Here is a 20,204-nt window from a genome sequence, read left to right on the forward strand (position 1 = left end):
GTGAAGTCAGTTATAATAATCACCTCCATGGGATATTGCAAAATAACAGAAAAGAATAATGAATAAGAAAGTAGCAATGAAGGATAATGAGGGATAGAATGTGAAATGAAAATGAGAGCTATTTTTCACTAAGAGAATAGCTTTGGTGAAGTACATGTATATATAATAAATGGAAGGAGAGCCTGGAAAGAGAAAATAGCCATTCATTAGTGTGATTTGATTGCAGTGTTTTTAGTGTACATTTTGGTCATTGTAGTTAAAAAACGAGTTATTTTATTCACTCAGCCTCCATCCGGGCAGTGTGGCAGAGGTTGGAGACACAGACAACAATGTAATAAAAGCCAGTTCTCCTGGGTTTATGTAATATATCATTTTAAAAAACAAACTTTTCCCTTTGATCAGAAATGTTAGCACAGAAAAATGGCAGCCGCGGAGGAACAGCAGTTTCATCACGAAGTTGATCTTTCATAGCTGCTTCTGACTTTTCATTTCAAAAACTAGCAGCAGCCATAATAAACCATCACCATGCAATGTCTGTACCTTCTGGCTACAGTGTATCATGGTTTGGATTGGAATACCCTGAAGTCCTTTACCATTCATCCTACCTTGGTTCTGACTTGACTGGTTTCCTTTGGGCAGAGATGAAAGAAAATCCCCAGTGTGTGAAGACCTGAGTTATTCTTTCTTCTCCCTGTAAAATAGTTGGCTTTTTTTTTTTTTTGGTCCACCCTTAAACTTAGAAAATGCTGTCTGTTTTAGGTACTCTGTGGGGTCAGTGATGGGACAAAGTAGGAACATTTCAGAAAGCCCTTCTGTTGAAAAGGACAAAGGATGGTGTTGTGTGTTGCACTGTGTCCTCCCCAAAAGATAAGGTGAAGTCCCAGCTCCTGGTGCCTGTGAACGCGACATTATTGGAAATAGGGTTTTCACAGATGTACCTGAGCTAAGATGAGATTAATCCAGTACGACTAGTGTCCTTGTTAGCAGAGAGAAATTTGGACACAGAGGCAGCTTGGGAGAGCATCATTGACAACAGATGCAGACCGGAATGATGCAGTTGCACACCCGGGAATATCAGTGACAGAGGCAAAAAGGGATTTGCCCCAGAGTCTCAGTGGGGCTGTGACCCCTTGATTTCAGACATCTGGCCTCTAGAATTGTGAACGAATAAATTGCTACTGTTTTAAACCACCTAGTTTGCTGTGCTTTATAACAGCACCTCCAGGAAACTAACACAGATGTGAAAAGCAAGGGTTATAGTCAGTAAATAACCACTATGATGATCACCTGATGGGTGCATAGAATGGACAAGGCATTATCATTATGGACCTGGGCAGGCTTTTAAGCCCCTCCAGGATGATGATGCTTCAGAACTTTTGTCTGAGTCAAACACAACATATTAAAACAATTTAAAGAAGAGAACTTCCAGGCTACAGGAACACGTAAGGTTGCTCAGAAAACATTTTTGCACTGAAAGCCAACGACTTGAAAAGTGGGAAAATTTCCCTCCAGTCTAGGTGGGTAGGGACTCCCCAGGTAGCCATGAGGAGGAGAGCTCTGCTCTTGAGGTACATGGCTTGGGAATGGTATATGTTTCCTTCCAGGACAGTCTTCACATTCTCTTGGTTCTGCTTTTTTCATAGGCCCTCTGCTGCCACTGACACCCTATGAGGACCAATCTCTCTTTTTTTTAGAGGTTAAAAAAAATTACATATTTATTTATTTTTGGCTCCACTGGATCTTTGTTGCTGTGCACAGGCTTCTCATTGCGGTGGCTCTCGTGTGGACACAGGCCCTAGCTGCACGGGCTCATTGCAGCGTGCGGGCTCAGTAGTTGTGGCACAGGGGCCCAGCCACTCCTCGGCCTATGGAATCCTCCTGGATCGGGGGTTGAACCTGTGTCTCCTGCATTGGCAGGCGGATTCTTCTCCACTGCACCACCAGGGAAGTCCCAGGTCTCTCTTTGTTAAGAGAGAAGATTCCTGGCATAAGCTTGAGATCTGGCTTTCACAGAGGTTGTACATTGGCCCATCTTGTCTTGGCTTTCATGGGCTCAGGGCTTAGGGCTCCTCCAGTGCCCCCTGAAAGTCCTGTACTTCCCCAGTTTCTAGAGAATGGGTTTCCTTTATCTCCTCGGTTCCATGCCACCTGCTTCCTATCTTCCAGGAATTCTTTGAAGTTTCTGGTCTATTAGTAGTTCTCATTCTTATTTTTCCAATGTTATGGTTTTATGGTTTCTTTTCTCCCATCTGTTCATATGTCCTGCCGCCTTTCCCCTTTATTTTCATTTTTCAGTAGAAATGTAAGAAAGAGGGGAAATAGATGTTATCGATCCAGTCTGCAGTTTGGAATTAGAAAGTTTTCTTTTTCTTTTCAGTTATTCAGATCAGATCAGATCAGATCAGATCAATCGCTCAGTCGTGTCCGAATCTTTGTGACCCCATGAATCGCAGCACACCAGGCCTCCCTGTCCATCACCAACTCCTGGAGTTCACTCAGACTCACGTCCATCGAGTCAGTGATGCCATCCAGCCATCTCATTCTCTGTCGTCCCCTTCTCCTCCTGCCCCCAATCCCTCCTAGCATCAGGGTCTTTTCCAGTGAGTCAACTCTTTGCCTGAGGTGGCCAGAGTACTGGAGTTTCAGCTTTAGCATCATTCCTTCCAAAGAAATCCCAGGGCTGATCTCCTTCAGAATGGACTGGTTGGATCTCCTTGCAGTCCAAGGGACTCTCAAGAGTCTTCTCCAACACCACAGTTCAAAAGCATCAATTCTTTGGCGCTCAGCCTTCTTCACAGTCCAACTCTCACATCCATACATAATCACAGGAAAAACCATAGCCTTGACTAGACGAAACTTTGTTGGCAAAGTAATGTCTCTGCTTTTGAATATGCTATCTAGGTTGGACATAACTTTCCTTCCAAGGAGTAAGCGTCTTTTAATTTCATGGCTGCAGTCACCATCTGCAGTGATTTTGGAGCCCAGAAAAGTAAAGTCTGACACTGTTTCCACTGTTTCTCCATCTATTTCCCATGAAGTGATGGGACCGGATGCCATGATCTTCGTTTTCTGAATGCTGAGCTTTAAGCCAACTTTTTCACTCTCCACTTTCACTTTGATCAAGAGGCTTTTGAGTTCCTCTTCACTTTGTGCCATAAGGGTGGTGTCATCTGCATATCTGAGGTTATTGATATTTCTCCTGGCAATCTTGATTCCAGCTTGTGTTTCTTCCAGTCCAGCATTTCTCATGATGTACTCTGCATATAAGTTAAATAAACAGGGTGACAATATACAGCCTTGATGTACTCCTTTTCCTATTTGGAACCAGTCTGTTGTTCCATGTCCAGTTCTAACTGTTGCTTCCTGACCTGCATACAGGTTTCTCAAGAGGAAGGTCAGGTGGTCTGGTATTCCCATCTCTTTCAGAATTTTCCACAGTTGATTGTGATCCACACAGTCAAAGGCTTTGGCATAGTCAATAAAGCAGAAATAGATGTTTTTCTGGAACTCTCTTGCTTTTTCCATGATCCAGCGGATGTTGGTAATTTGGTCTCTGGTTCCTCTGCCTTTTTTAAAACCGGCTTGAACATCAGGAAGTTCACGGTTCACATATTGCTGAAGCCTGGCTTGGAGAATTTTGAGCATTACTTTACTAGCGTGTGAGATGAGTGCAGTTGTGCGGTAGTTTGAGCATTCTTTGGCATTGCCTTGCTTTGGGATTGAAATGAAAACTGACCTTTTCCAGTGCTGTGGCCACTGCTGAGTTTTCCAAATTTGCTGGCATATTGAGTGCAGCACTTTCACAGCATCATCTTTCAGGATTTGGAATAGCTCAACTGGAATTCCATCACCTCCACTAGCTTTGTTCGTAGTGATGCTTTCTAAGGCCCACTTGACTTCACGTTCCAGGATGTCTGGCTCTAGGTCAGTGATCACACTATCGTGATTATCTGGGTCATGAAGATCTTTTTTGTACAGTTCTTCTGTGTATTTTTGCCATCTCTTCTGCTTCTGTTAGGTCCATACCATTTCTGTCCTTTATTGAGCCCATCTTTGCATGAAATGTTCCTTTGGTATCTCTGATTTTCTTGAAGAGATCTCTAGTCTTTCCCATTCTGTTGTTTTCCTCTATATCTTTGCATTGATCCCTGAAGAAAGCTTTCTTATCTCTTCTTGCTATTCTTTGGAACTCTGCATTCAGATGCTTATATCTTTCCTTTTCTCCTTTGCTCTTCGATTCTCTTCTTTTCACAGCTATTTGTAAGGCCTCCCCAGACAGCCATTTTGCTCTTTTGCATTTCTTTTCCATGGGGATGGTCTTGATCCCTGTCTCCTGTACAATGTCACGAATCTCATTCCATAGCTCATCAGACACTCTATCAGATCTAGGCCCTTAAATCTATTTCTCACTTCCACTGTATAATCATAAGGGATTTGATTTAGGTCATACCCGAATGGTCTAGTGGTTTTCCCTACTTTCTTCAATTTAAGTCTGATTTTGTCAATAAGGAGTTCATGGTCTGAGCCACAGTCAGCTCCTGGTCTTATTTTTGCTGACTGTATAGAGCTTCTCCATCTTTGGCTGCAAAGAATATAATCAATCTGATTTCGGTGTTGACCATCTGGTGATGTCCATGTATAGAGTCTTCTCTTGTGTTGTTGGAAGAGGGTGTTTGTTATGACCAGTGCATTTTCTTGGCAAAACTCTATTAGTCTTTGCCCTGCTTCATTCCGTATTCCAAGGCCAAATTTGCCTGTTACTCCAGGTGTTTCTTGACTTCCTACTTTTGCATTCCAGTCCCCTATAATGAAAAGGACATCATTTTTGGGTGTTAGTTCTAAAAGGTCTTGTAGGTCTTCATAGAACCGTTCATCTTCAGCTTCTTCAGTGTTACTGGTTGGGGCATAGACTTGGATTACTGTGATATTGAATGGTTTGCCTTATAAACGAACAGAGATCCTTCTGTCGTTTTTGAGACTGCATCCAAGTACTGCATTTCGGACTCTTTTGTTGACCATGATGGCTACTCCACTTCTTCTGAGGAATTCCTGCCCGCGGTAGTAGATATAATGGTCATCTGAGTTAAATTCGCCCATTCCAGTCCATTTCAGTTCGCTGATTCCTAGAGTGTCGACGTTCACTCTTGCCATCTCTTGTTTGACCACTTCCGATTTGCCCTGATTCATGGACCTGACATTCCAGGTTCCTATGCAATATTGCTCTTTACAGCATTGGACCTTGCTTCTATCACCAGTCACATCCACAGCTGGGTATTCTTTTTGCTTTGGCTCCACCCCTTCATTCTTTCTGGAGTTATTTCTCCACTGATCTCCAGTAGCATATTGGGCACCTACTGACCTGGGGAGTTCCTCTTTCGGTATCCTATCATGTTGCCTTTTCATACTGTTCATGGTGTTCTCAAGGCAAGAATACTGACGTGGTTTGCCATTCCCTACTCCAGTGGACCACATTTTGTCAGATCTCTCCACCATGACCTCAGTTATTAGTGAAGCTGATTTCAAAACTCCCAAGTCCTATTAATCCTGTTAATGAAACTCATCCTTTTAATGAAGCCAATTCCCCCCCAGGAAGATTCATGTGAATATATTTGCTGTGTGGGCTGGGTCTCTTGGTATAATGGTGACCCTTATCTCCAGGATCTGCCTCTTTGGAGAGCTCAAACAGCAAGGGTGGAACAGTCCTTCTCTAAGGAACACCTGGGGACTTGGTCTAGTACTACAGCATCTGGCTTGTCTCAAGTTGCTTTGAGAACAAAATGGGTGTGTTAAGAAGCTGTGATTAGAGAACTACAAGACAGACACCTATCCTCCAGCTATCTCCCATACCCTTCTGTCAAAAATACCTAAAAGAGCCTTTGGTCACCAGGAATCTCCTGTGACATCCGCATAAAGAAAAAGACCTTAAGGTTTAATCAAGTAAAAACAGCCAATACCTTTGCCTGGAAGCTTGGGTTTATAGAGACCTGCAGGGAGGGGATCGATGGAGGGGAAGGGAAGACCCTGACCAAGACACCCTAAAAGGGGTGGTGGTGGTGGTTTAGTCGCTCAGTCGTGTCCGACTCTTGCAACCCATGGACTGTAGCCCTCCAGGTTCCTCTGTCCATGGGATTCTCCAGGCAAGAACACTGGAGTGGGTTTCCATTTCCTTTTGCAGGGCATCTTCCCAACCCAGGAATCAAACCCGGGTCTCCTGCATTGCAGCGGGTTCTTTACCGACTGAGCTACAAGGGAAGCCACCCCCACTTTCCCCCAAAAGGGGAGATAGGCATAATTGTGTGCCTACACTCACTGGCTGATCTCTTGTTACTTCCGTTTCTTGCTTTGAAATGAAATACTAAAGAAAATTGGCAGCAGGAAGATGAGTGCTGTGCATGCACAGGCCCAGTGGATAGGGCTAGGTTTAGGGCTAGGTTGAGGATACAGAAAGCAAAAACACAGTTATGGATTGTCAGCATTCCCTCCAGGGTAAAAACTGCAGAGCCCCTCATATTTGGAATCTTCCAAGCTGAGATTACAACCAAGCTCTGAATTGCTGCAGCCTGCCTTACCAAAATGCCTTTTTAAAAGTTTCTGAAATAGAATTACATAGTTTTGCACAACTGAATGTCAAGCTCATGAAGCCTGACTCTGCTACTCTTCTCCAATGTTGTTAAAATATATTAAAAATAAATTTCTAATTTTCCCCCCAGTGGTATATTATTAATGGAGGAGATACAAAACTGGGTTTTCCATCAGTTCATCTGGTAGTGGTAGAATTGGCAGTGATCGGAATCCACTTAATGGTTGATGTTGTCAGTTAGTCCTTTCTTCTGACCAGAGCTCTGTTTGGTTTGCTCTGGCTGAAGTAGCCAGGGAGCTGCTGCCATGGGATTTGCACTCCCATTGACAGCAAAATGTGATGCTCTCCGAATCAGAAGGCGTTATTTTAAGTTTCTCCCCCTTGCACATCAAGGCCTCCCCACGGGTCCACCTGACTCGGGGAGAGCAGTCGTTGATGGGCCCCTTTGGAGATGGGCCAGTCCCTGCACTCCGAGCTCAGCTTTATCACTCAGGCAGTTCTCCCCGCTCTTCTCTTTCCTTTCTGTTTATACTTCTCCCCCTCAGTGCTGTTAACCAGTCTTGTGGCTTTTAAACCCACTCTCTGGCTCCCCGTTTATACCTCTGGCTCGTCTCTCCTCTGAACTCCAGACCTGTTTATCCAGTGCCCTGATCAGCACTCCACCTGACGGTCTTGAGTCGCTCCCCACTTCAGGTCATTCCAACCCCATTCTTCTGGCTGCTTAGTCATCCTGACCACTTGTCCTCATCTCAGGCCCTCCACCACTTCCAGCAGCAAATCCTGCAGTCTCTACCTGCAAAATAATTCAGGTGTTTTGAGACCCAGACCCTTCCTGCTGCCACCTCGGGGCAAGATGCCATCCCCCCACTTGGATAAGTGCTCGGGCTTCTCACTTATCTCTCTGCCCTCTACACTCCCTTTGACATGGAAGCCTCAGCGGACAGAGTTAATGCTGCACCACTTCCCATCTCAGAGGCAAAGCCGGAGATCCTTGTATTGACCTGTGAACCAGTGTGGCCTCCAGTTGCCTCCATAACCTTTCCTTTAGCCATGCTGACCATCTTGCAGTTTCTGGAATACAAGGCACATTCCCTCCTCAAAGCTGTTGCACTTCAGGTCCCCTCTGCCTAGAACTCTCCTTTCTGTCCACATGTTTCATTGTCTCATCTCTTTAAGACTTGGCTCCAATAAGACCTTTTTTTTTTTTTTTTTTACATTTATTTTCTTTATTGAAGGAAAATTGCTTTACAGAATTGTGTTGGTTTCTGCCAAACATCAACATAGTCAGCCATAGGTATACATACATCACATAGGGCCTTCTGAGTCCATGAATTCCTCAATAGTGTCTAATCTGCTCTTTAACTCATCTGTTGAGCTTTTGACAGCAAAAGTATCTTAATTACTTTTATCTTTGTGCTTGGTGATTTTTCAAATCTGCCAGGGTCTTTTTTTTTTTTTTGTAGTAATCTTACATCTTACTTTTTGTAAAATTTTAAGTGTCTTATTTTATATTTGTAGGTCAGTATTTTGTTATTTTAAAATCTCAGGAACCGGATTCTCTTATCTTTCTTTTCTGTTGCCTTTCTTCCTGGAACTCTAATCTCATGTTTATCTGAGTTCTCCCTGAGGGTTGATGTGAATTCTTCCAGAAAGGATTTGTGATTGCCTCTGCCAGGTATCTGTGGGTACTACCAGCCCAGAACTACTTTAAGGTAACTTCTCCCCTTGGTTTTAATTGAACCAAACTTGTAATGAAAAGTGGAGCCCAGACCTGTGAGGAGCAAACCTGTGGAATGTCAGTTCTCAGGGGAGAATTATTACTTCCCACAGAGCACAGTGGCCAGGGTTTTATTTTTATTTTTTTCTCAGTTCATCCTTTCACCCACAAGGATGCATCTCTTAAAGGTTCCTGGTTTTCCAAGGCACCTTAGTTCCAACCCCTCATCTTGAATGCACCCAAGGTTCCAACTTCTGTATTGTAGCCATTAGACTCCTGTCTCTATGTTCTAGAAATGAACACATATCTCAGGCAACTACAAGCTCAGCGTCAACTTCCAGCTTTCTGTTCATTTTCAGCCTTAGTGGATTTCCCTTATTTCCTTGTGAGTGCAGTTATATATTTGAAAAGTGTCTGTTGTATTTTCCCCCAGAAATCTCAATGTTGTATGTGTTGCTGTTTTGCTAGACATAGAAATCTAGACTTTCCCCATGTATTTTCTTTTTAAAATATGCATCTTTCATGAATTGGTAATACTGGACCATGGGCCTCATAGCACTAATACATGGGTATTATATATCCATAGGATATACAATTATATTTACCTGTACCCTAATATTGGATATTATTGCTTTTATACATTAGAAGAAAACCCAATTAGGTTTTTTTTTTTTTAATGGAGAAACTCATAAGGCAATATAGAATAGTGGCAAAAACATATTCTGTGGTGTCTGACACACTTGGATTGGGTTCCAGTTCTTGGGCATTTTAGTTTTTCTGAGCCTTGATTTCATTGGATGATAATATGCAATTGGAGGGATTTCAGAGGATTAAAATGAGTGCCAGGGACAGTATGAAATAAATGGGAATTTTTACAGAGGTTAATTGTACTTTATACAATGTTTACTTGTGATGATAATCTAGTCTTGGAACATGTCCTGAGAGGAGGGAACAGTGACTTCAGCTTGGAGGTTATGTTCAGGAAGCTGAGGAAGGCTTCTTTTTTATTTTATTATTTTTATTATTTTTTTTTACTTTACAATATTGTATTGGTTTTGCCATACATTGACTTGAATCCACCCCATAAGTGTACATGTGTTACCCATCCTGAACCCCCCTCCCACCTCCCTCCCCATCCCATCCCTCTGGGTCATCCCAGTGCACCAGCCCCAAGCACCCAGTATCATGCATCGAACCTGGACTGGCGATTTGTTTCACATATGATATTATACATGTTTCAATGCCATTCTCCCAAATCATCCCACCCTCTACCTCTCCCACAGAGTCCAAAAGACTGTTCTATACATCTGTGTCTCTTTTGCTGTCTCGCGTACAGGGTTATTGTTACCATCTTTCTAAATTCCATATATATGCGTTAGTATACTGTATTGGTGTTTTTCTTTCTGGCATACTTCACTCTGTATAATAGGCTCCAGTTTCATCCACCTTAGTAGAACTGATTCAAATGTATTCTTTTTAATGTCTGAATAATATTCCATTGTGTATATGTACCACAGCGTTCTTATCCATTTGTCTGCTGATGGACATTTAGATTGCTTCCATGTCCTGGCTATTATAAACAGTGCTGCGATGAACATTGGGGTACATGTGTCTCTTTCAATTCTGGTTTTGAGGAAGGCTTCTTTGAAGAAACTGATTTTTCAACTGGATATAGGCAGGGTAGAGGATGTTGTGGACGTTGGAAAGGAGACTGGGAAGAGCGGGACATGGAGGGTCTTGTGATGAGTTTTCTCTCCTCTCCCAGGGTGTTTATCCTGGCATATTTCAGGAGTTTGTAACACTGGCTCCAGTCAGCATTTGAACCAGTCTATGTATTGGGTTGGCCAAAAAGTTTGTTCAAGTTTTTCCATACCATCTTCTGGAAAAACCCAGGTAAACTCTTTGGCCTACCCAATAGCATACACGTAATCACCATCATCCTAGGAGATCTGCCATGGGCCAGGAGGTGGTTCCTACTTGGTTGAACTGAGTTCATTGGTCACAGCTACTACAGTGAGTTTTTCTAAGATGAAAAGTGAACTGCAGTGAAATGGAAAGAGAAATATATGAATAATATATTTCCTGCTATTCTCCATAGCATCGTTCTGGGCAAACCTTACCACAAAACAAGGCAGTTAGGAAGCAAATGTCAGATATGTCGGATTTTGGCTGTCACATACAGGATTTCTTTCTTTCTCTTTTTCATACACTCAGCTCCAGCTGAGATGAAATCTGTCAGCTGACTATGAAAAGTAATTTGTCACAGAGAACCATGGTAATTCTCTCTCTCTGAAATAGAGATTACTGAGTTTAACAGTCGCAAATTAAAATATGAATACAGCCCCAATTTCAGTGACTTGTTTACTAGGTCTTCCCCTCACTTTGGTTTGTTTCCCTGAAAGTGAAGTGTTAGTCACTCAGTCATGTCCGACTCTTTATGATCCTATGGACTGTAGCCCACCAGGCTCCTCTGTCCATGCCTCGATTTTCCAGGCAAGAATACTGAAGTGGGTTGCCATTTCCTTCGCCAGGGCATCTTCCTAACCCAGGGATCGAACCTGGGTCTTTTGCATTGCAGGTAGATTCTTAACCATCTGAGCCACCCAGGGAAGCCTCTTTGCCTGAAATGATGGTAACTCCTTGTGGTCTTAACAAGTTGTTCATGCTTACCTTAAATGACTTCACAGATCCATGGGGAGTCAGCATACTGTCTGAATCTGGGTCAGACAGTTTCTTCTAAGGTGAAGTATAAATGTCAGCTCTTTCTCTCCATAGTGTTGTATGTATAGACCTTCTGAGCAGAGATGTATACTAGTTGTAGTTCTAAGTAGCTGCCCAGGAAAGCCCAGGCATTTTCTCATAGATTGAGCTGCCTGACAAAACACAGTGTAGACATGTCCCAAATATTGCATAATAAAAATTATTTGTTATTTATCTGAAATTCACATTCGATTGGGAATCCTGTGTCTGTTTTCGTTAAATCTGGCTGCCTTTCTCATAGCCCATCCCCCTCTGGGTTACACGCCCAGGTTCCTTTCCTGCATGGAACCTCTTGTGTTGTTCTTGATGCTCAGTAGATCTAAGCCTCCAGACCGAGCACAATGGCAAGAATATGAACCTTATTTATTTACGTGTAAAATATTGAAGATATTCACGTGACTCAAGAGGCACAAAAGACTGCTTGTTGCAAAAAACTCTCTCTTCCTGCTCCCTGTCTCATCATCAGGTATTAATAACGGTTTCTTGGTTGTGTTCTTCTAGAGATAGTGCATTTTCAAGCAAGTTCATATTTATGTTTTTCTGCAGCCCATTCTCTTTTCCCCCAAATGTGACTACCATTTATACCATTCTGCAAGTTGCTTCTGTCATGTAATGTTAGGTCTTGGTATATTACCAGCATGTGGAGAGCGTCCCTCTTTCTTCTTCACAAATGCAGAGAATTTCGGGGTATGGGCAGCCTTAATTTGATTAACTACTTCCCCGCTGATGAAAGTTTGGTTGTTTCCAGTCTGTTTGTTAATACCGATATTTACCCCAGCAATACACTAGTGTGCATATGATTTCATGAGTGGTTATGTATATTCTGTAGAATAAATTCCTGGAAGTGGAGCTGCTGAAATGTGCTTGGTGTCACTTTGCCCTCCATAGAGATTGTGCTGGTTTACATTCCCATCAGTAAGAATGAGCCAAACTCTCACCCACACCGTGAAGTATGAATGTTTTTCCATATGTGACAGTCTCATAGATGAAAGAATGGTATCTCTTAGCTTTAATTTGTATTCCTCTTCTTATGAATGAAATTGAGTATCTTTTGAGGTATTTAAAATGCATTTAAAATTTTCAATGTTGTATCTATTGATGGACTTTTCTATTAGAGGACACTTTATGTGTTAGGGAAATTATCTTTGTGATGTAAGCTGTAAATATTTTTCCCACTTCAGTTCTGTTCAGTTCAGTTGCTCAGTTGTGTCCGACTCTTTGTGACCCCATGGACTGCAGCACGCCAGGCCTCCCTGTCCCTCACCAACTCCCGGAGTTTACTCAAACTCATGTTCATTGAGTCAGTGATGCCATCCAACCATCTCATCCTCTGTCGTCCCCTTCTCCTCCCGCCCTCAGTCTTTCCCAGCATCAGGGTCTTTTCCAAGGAGTCAGTTCTTCACATCAGGTGGCCAAAGTATTGGAGTTTCAGCTTCCACATCAGTTCTCCAGTGAACACTCAGGACTGATCTCCTTTAGAATGGACTGGTTGGATCTCCTTGCAGTCCAAGGGACTCTCAAGAGTCTTCTCCAACACCACAGTTCAAAAGCATCAATTCTCAGCTTTCTTTATAGCCCAACTCTCACAGCCATACATGACTACTGGAACAATCATAGCCTTGACTAGATAGACTATTGTTGGCAAAGTAATGTTTTTGTTTTTTAATATGCTGTCTAGGTTGGTCATAACTTTTCTTCCAAGGAGCAAGCGTCTTTTATTTTCATGGCTGCAGTCACCATCTGCAGTGATTTTGGAGCCCCCAAAAATAAAGTCTGTCACCATTTCTTTGCCATGAAGTGATGGGACCAGATGCCATGATCTTAGTTTTCTGAATATTGAGCTTTAAGCCAGCTTTTTCACTCTCCTGTTTTACTTTCATCAAGAGGCTCTTTAGTTCTTCTTTGCCTTCTGCTGTAAGGGTGGTGTCATCTGCATATCTGCAGTTATTGATATTTCTCCCAGCAATCTTGATTCCAGCTTGTGCTTCATCCAGCCCAGCATTTCTCATGTTGTTGACAGTTTGACTTTAGAAATGGTATTCCTTCCATGAAAAACTTTATTTATCCATTTTTTTTGTTAGTGGACATGATTTTTTCAGGCTTCCCAGGTGGCACTAGCGGTGAAGAATCTGCCTGCCAATGCAGAAGATGCAAGAAATGAGTTCCATCCCTGGATTAGGAAGATTCCCTGAAGGACGAAAATGGCAACCCACTCCAGTATTCTTGCCTGAAAAATTCCATGGGCAAGAGGAGCCTGGTGGGCCATAGTCTATGGGGTCGCAATCTCAAAGAGCATAGTACATGATTTATTCCTGTTTTCTATAATGATTTCTGAGTTCATTTCATACCTAAGCCTTCCCCACTCAGAGATTACAAATACAATCTCCCATAGTTTCTTTTCATTTAAAAAAAAAACAGCTTTAAGATACAGTTCACATATCATACAATTCACCTATTTAAGTTGTAGAATTTAGTGGCTTTTAGTATATTCACAGACTTGGGCAACCATCACCACAGTATCTTTTAGAACTTATGAATTTACTGTTTCAAAAAGAAACCCCATATACATTATATGAGATAATAGAAAAAAAAAATATATATGTATTGGTCTCTGCCCCATTGAATTGTCCTGGCATCCTTGTCAAAAACCAACCTCACAGTTTCTTATAGTGCCTTTATGGTCTTATTTATACATTAGGAATTTATCTGGGTATGACATATGAGGTAGGGATACAACTTACTTTTTTTCAAAAGGCTCTCCATTTTTCAGTATCATTTATTTAATAATCTACCCCCTCCACTGATTGAGATGGCATTTTTAATCATGTCCTATAATCTTTTAAATATTTGGATTCATTTTTTGAATATCTGTCCATTCAGTGATCTATTTTTATACCTGTACTGTCCCATTTAAATGATTCTTACTTTATAATATGTTTTGCTGTCTGGTAGGACTAGCTTCCCCTTAGTTCTCTTCTCTTCTTACTGATTCTTCCATGTGATCTGAGGAATCATCTTTGTCTAGTTTTGCATTTGCCCAAATAAATTTCTATTTTATTAAAAAAAATTCACTGTTTTTATTAGGAACATAGAAATGTACTTGTCAATTTGGGAAAAATGATCATATTTCTGATATCGTTTTGTCCAAGAATAATTTATTCATATTTTTGTCTATTTAAGCTTTTTTTTGTATTTCTCACCAGAATTTAAAGTTGTCTTAAAATAGGCAAGTATCTTGTAAATTCATTCTTAGGTCTTCATTATTTTTTGTTGTTGTTTGCTATTCTTTTTTATTATATTCCTTTTTGTTGTTGTTTTCTTTCATTTCTTATTCTAACTGGTTGTTGTTAATGGTAAAATTTTAAGAGAAATTGCATGCAACTTAATTTTCTATTTTTTAAAAAATCATTTGCTCCTTGAGGTTTGAAAATAAACATTTTCAAATGTATCTTCTATGTTCACAGTTGAAATTGAAAAGTTACTTGTTATGCATGCGAGCAATTTTTAAATCATCTGTCACTTTACCTAGTTTTCACCTAAAGAAACATTTTTATTTAAAATGCATTAAATATTAGCTCTTTTATTTTTTCTTTTACATTCTTTTTTTTTGTTTTTTCTTCTAGTTTTATTGAGATATATTGACATATAGCACTATATAAGTTAAGTGTACAGCATGATTTGAATTTCAGACGCCATGAAGTGATAATCACAGTAAATTTCGTAACCATCCATCATCTCATACAGACACACAAGAAAAGGAAAAAAAATGTTTTTCCCTTTGTAATGAGAACCAGTGAACCAGTGAAGTTGCTCAGTCGTGTCCAACTCTTAGCGACCCCATGGACTGTAGCCTACCAGGCTCCTCCATCCATGGGATTCTCCAGGCCAGGGTACTGGAGTGGGTTGCCATTTCCTTCTCCAGGAGATCTTCCCAACCCAGGGATCAAACCCAGGTCTCCCACATTACAGGAAAACGCTTTACCATTTGAGCCACCAGGGAAGCCCTTGTAATAAGAAGTCTTATGATTTACTCTCTTAACAGCTTTCACATATAATATACAGCAGAGTAAATTATATTAATCACGTGTACATTATGTCCCAAGAACTTAAGATGTTTCTTATAACTGGAAGTTTATACCTTTTGACCACCTTCAAGCAGTTGCCCCTCCCAACCCCTGCCTCTGGTGACCACAGATCTGACCTTTTTTCCTATGCCTTTGGTTTTTGAAGTATTATTAACCTCCAGTACTATTTTAAATGTGGTGTACAACATAGTGATTGATATTTCTATACATTACAGCATGATTCCAAACATTAGCTTTTTTAAAACCTAAAATTGTTAATGTTGTAGATGAGAAATTAGTAAACTTGAAGTCAAAATATAGTCAAGCTGTGTTTTAAGATTGATGATCTTTCCTCAAGAAGTTTATAGTTTATTAGAGAGAAAATATACATGAAAAATTAATTAATCCTATAAGGAAGTGTATGCTGCCTCTCATATAAATGGTTTCAGATTTCATGGGCATATCTGCCACTTTAAAAATGATTAAGTTATTGGACTTCCCTGGTGGTCCAGTGGTTAAGACTCCATGCTTCCAGTTGCAGGGGCTGCAGGTTGAAAGATTGTTGTTGAATCACGCAAACACACCGGGATTCTTGGCCCCCGGAGGAGATGAATTCAATCCGGGGCCAGAGATGAGGCTTGATCACTCAGAGCTTTTGTGTAATAAAGTTTTATTAAAGTATAAAGGAGATAGAGAAAGCTTCTGACATAGGCATCAGAAGGGGGCAGAAAGAGCACCCTCCTGCTAGTCTTCAGCTGGATGTTATATAGTCAAGAGCAGTCTGTTAATGAAAGAAAGGAATGTCTTAAAATTTAGAATGGTACCAGGCCCCTCACCCATAAGATGCATTTTGGGATAATCTCGGCACCAAATGATTTATCCTGGGCCATAAAATGATGAACTTGAATCTTGAAGAAGGGCAGACCACCATACAAATAGTTTCATTTACATAGATTAGGGGAACAATATCTGAGTCTAACATATTGGTTTGTCAAGTAGGTTCTGAGCCAAGAGGCGGAACGGACTTGAAGACGGAGTTTGGGGGTAAATGCATAGTACATTAGCATAGCTTAAGACAAACATTTCCATAAGAAAAAGGTATTGGTTAACTTCAGGTGAAACCAGGTGTCATTATGGTAACACAGCATTTTAAGAGAAACCTCCTTTTAAATTTGTATAGAGAAGGAAAAAATATCGCTTGTTTCCTCCTGCCACTTAAGAGATAAAAATGTCTGACAGTTGCAGGCTCTTTCCTCCGTTTGGAGACCCCTGGCCTTCCTGCCTGTTACCCTCTCAAGGTTTGATCCCTGGTCATGGAACTAAGATCTCATATGCCATGCAGTGTGGCCAAAAAAAAAAAATGTTTTTTAATTACTATATAAAGGTTTGGCCTTTTATAGTATTTGAAATCCCCATGAAGCAACTGAGCTTACCTGAGCCTAAGTATTTTACAATCCATAAGCTGAAAAAAAAATAATCCATAAGTAATGTCACTTATAGATTAAAATGGCACCTGGTGCCATATAATGGAAAGTGCAATGTAAGCAGTGGCTTAAATGAGGTAAAAGTTTATTTCCTCCTCAGAAAAACTCACAGGTTGGCAGTTGAGGATCAATACATCAGCTCCATATCATCAGGGACCTTTGATCTTTCTAGACCTGGCTCGCCTCCTCAGGGCCTCTACGTGGATGTAGACGGCTGCTGGGGCGTTAGCCCTCAGGTCCTCTTCCAGCTATCAGGAGAAAAGAGGAGGAGGGCAAAAGGAGCTTTTTCTGGAAGTCCTTGCCAACAATTCCTTTATATTAATATCTCACTGACCAGAGCTTAATCACTTGTAACCCCACGGTGCTGCTGGGGGTGTTGGGAAATAGTCTTTTAACTGGATACCCTTTGTGTCCCAAATAATTATCTTGTTACCAGGGAAGAAGGGGAGGACACTTACTGAACAGACAGCAGCAACCTTTGAGCCTCACTCTTCCTGCTTCCTTGACCCTCCTCCCTTCCTGGGCCAGGACGAGATGTGGTCCATCATTTCTTGCTGAATACATTTCTCAGAGCTCTCTCTGATCTCACTCCATTGCTACAGCTCATTCACTCTCTGACCCCATCCCTGAGCTTTAGATCATCTCTGAGTCAGTGATGTCATCACTATCATCCAAAGAGAAAGGACAGTTGGTGTGAGGCTTCTGGGATGGTTATGCTTGGCAGGAAGCTCAGAGATAGGGTGACACTTATGAACAAAATCAGGCCAGAAGCATCAAGAATCAGAAATAGCCTTTACATACATGTTGGTAACTTAAAAAAAAATGCTGTGTTACAACCAAAGCTTGCTTTATTTTTGAAATTTAAAAAAATATATATTTGTCTATTTATTTGGCTGTGCTGGGTCTTAGTTACAGTATGTGAACTCTTGATTGCTACATGTGGTATCTAGTTCCCTGACCACGGATTGAACCCAAGCCCCCTGCACTGGGAGTGTAGAGTCTTAGCCACTGGATCACAAGGGAAGTCCCCTAAGCCTTCTTTAAAACTGAAAATACAATTGTATTTTATTAATACAAAGGAAAGATGTATTTAGTGTATGAAAAAATAGAATTTACAGATAAGAGAGGAAGGAAGAAAGGAATAGACAAGAAATCATCAAAAGGAAGAAATAAAAATTATTCTCACCAGTTTTCACCTTGGAGGGGCATTTCTTTCAGATCTTCACATATATAAAGTTGATCCATGCAGAGTTTATGTAAGGATCTATGTATTTGTACTATTTATAGCCTTTTGAACTTGTTAAGCCTTATTTTAAAAGCCCTATTTTACTGCTCAGATTCAACGCTGCCTTTGATTGAAATTTTTAGGAAGCTAGTGAGGCTTTCTCTGTGAATTCTTCAATACTTTTCTTTCGTTTAATGAGAACATAAAACCACAGGAAGGCAAGGCAAGCAGCTGAGAGGGCAAGACTCTATCAAGAGAATCCAGCAGTTCCGAGATTGAATAATAAGTAAAAGAGGGCTTCTTCAGTCACCCAGAGTAGAATGTTCTTACTTTCTGAAACCATAGAGGAGGACTGGGGCAGCTACAGGGCAGGTTTGAGATCTAAAGTCTCAAGACTGACCCCAAAACTCAGTTTCCTTTTGTGTAAAGTGGGGATAATAAAACCTCCTATCTCAGAGAGAGTAGTTATAGGGATCAAAGGGGAAAATACATGTCAAAATATGATTTAATCCATGAGGTGCTATATATATATTTAAAGAACAAGATCAGGCCAGAAATATCAAGAATACCTGCAAAACCTGCAAATTGTTAGAGCAGAGAAGACTTGATACCATGAAGTCCGTATGCCTTTACATGTTGAGGAAATGGAGATCCATTGTTTGCTTATATTAATGTGCTGAAGGAACCTCATAGACAGTGTTGACAGTCAGTTCAGTTCAGTTGCTTAGCTGTGTTCAACTCTTTGCAACCCCATGGACTGCAGCATGCCAGGCCTCCCTGTCCATCCCCAACTCCTGGAGTTTACTCAAACTCATGTCCATTGAGTCAGTGATGCCATCCATCCATCTCATCCTCTGTCGTCCCCTTCTCCTCCTGCCTTCAATCTTTCCCAGCATCAGGGCCTTCCCCAGTGAGTCTGTTCTTTACATCAGGTGGCCAAAGTATTGGAGTTTCAATTTCAGCATCAGTCCTTCCAATGAATATTCAGGACTGATTTCCTTTAGGATGGACTGGTTGGATCTCCTTGAAGTCCAAAGGACTCTCAAGAGTTTTCTCCAACACCACAGTTGAAAAGCATCAATTCTTTGGTGCTCAGCTTTCTTTATAGTCCAACTCTCACATCCATACATGACCACTGGAAAAACCATAGCTTTGACTAGATGGACCTTTGTCAGCAAAGTAATGTCTCTGCTTTTTAATGTGCTGTCTAGTTGGTCATAACTTTCCTTCCAAGGAGTAAGCGTCTTTTAATTTCATGACTGTAGTCACCATCCGCAGTGATTTTGGAGCCCCCCAAAAATAAAGTCTGCCCCCGTTTCCACTGTTTCCCCATCTATTTGCCAAGAAGTGATGGGACCAGATGCCATGATCTTAGTTTTTTGAATGTTGAGTTTTAAGCCAGCTTTTTCACTCTCCTCTTTCACTTTCATCAAGAGGCTCTTTAATTCTTCTTTGCTTTCTGCCATAAGGGTGGTGTCATCTGCATATTTGAGGTTATTGATATTTCTCCCGGCAATCTTGATTCCAACTTGTACTTCATCCAGCTCAGCATTTCACATGATGTACTCTGCATAGAAGTTAAATAAGCAGGATGACAATGTACAGCCTTGATGTGCTCCTTTCCCTTTTTGGAACCAGTCTGTTGTTCCAAGTCCAGTTCTAACTCTTCCTTCCTGATCTGCATACAGATTTCTCAAGAGGCAGGTCAGGTGTTGACAAAAGGAGATGCTTACTGTTGCTGAAACTCCAGTACTTTGGCCACCTCATGCGAAGAGTTGACTCATTGGAAAAGACTCTGATGCTGGGAGGGATTGGGGGCAGGAGGAGAAGGGGATGACAGAGGGCGAGATGGCTGGATGGCATCACTGACTCGATGGACGTGAGTCTCAGTGAACTCTGGGAGTTGGTGATGGACAGGGAGGCCTGGCGTGCTGCGATTCATGGGGTCGCAAAGAGTCGGACACGACTGAGCGACTGATCTGATCTGATCTGACTGTTGCTGAGCACTATAAGTTGGCTCTAAGATAATTGCTTTCCAGAGCTTTCCACGTAGGATATAGTTTTCAAGGAACGTTGCACAAGGGCATCTGCCAGAGGAGTTGGAAATTTGGTCCATGGCCCGTTTACCAGGCTGTGTGCCTTTGGAGCAATGTCTGCCCAGAGATTCACCTTTTATTAATTTGGCTGAAGTTATCCTATGGTACGTCAGGGGCCTGGTCTTGATCCATGGGGTTCTCAGCCAACTGCCCCTGGCTGATAGCAACTCTGCTCTTCTGGGCAGTGTCTTGGCAGGAGGCTGAATGCCATCGCTGGAGGACCAGTTGCTCTCCTGCCTTTTAGGGCATGGTCAATCACTGCAGACGGGATATGGCCA

General features: G+C 41.5%; 1 protein-coding gene across 4 annotated transcripts in view; it reads left to right on the forward strand.

Annotated features, from left to right (window-relative positions):
* KIAA0319 (KIAA0319 ortholog) overlaps positions 1-20,204 on the forward strand; it is a 76,219-nt gene that overhangs the window by 8,803 nt on the left and 47,212 nt on the right. The window lies entirely within an intron of this gene.

This window comes from Bos indicus x Bos taurus, chromosome 23 (assembly GCF_003369695.1).
Source record: "Bos indicus x Bos taurus breed Angus x Brahman F1 hybrid chromosome 23, Bos_hybrid_MaternalHap_v2.0, whole genome shotgun sequence".
NCBI lineage: Eukaryota > Metazoa > Chordata > Mammalia > Artiodactyla > Bovidae > Bos > Bos indicus x Bos taurus.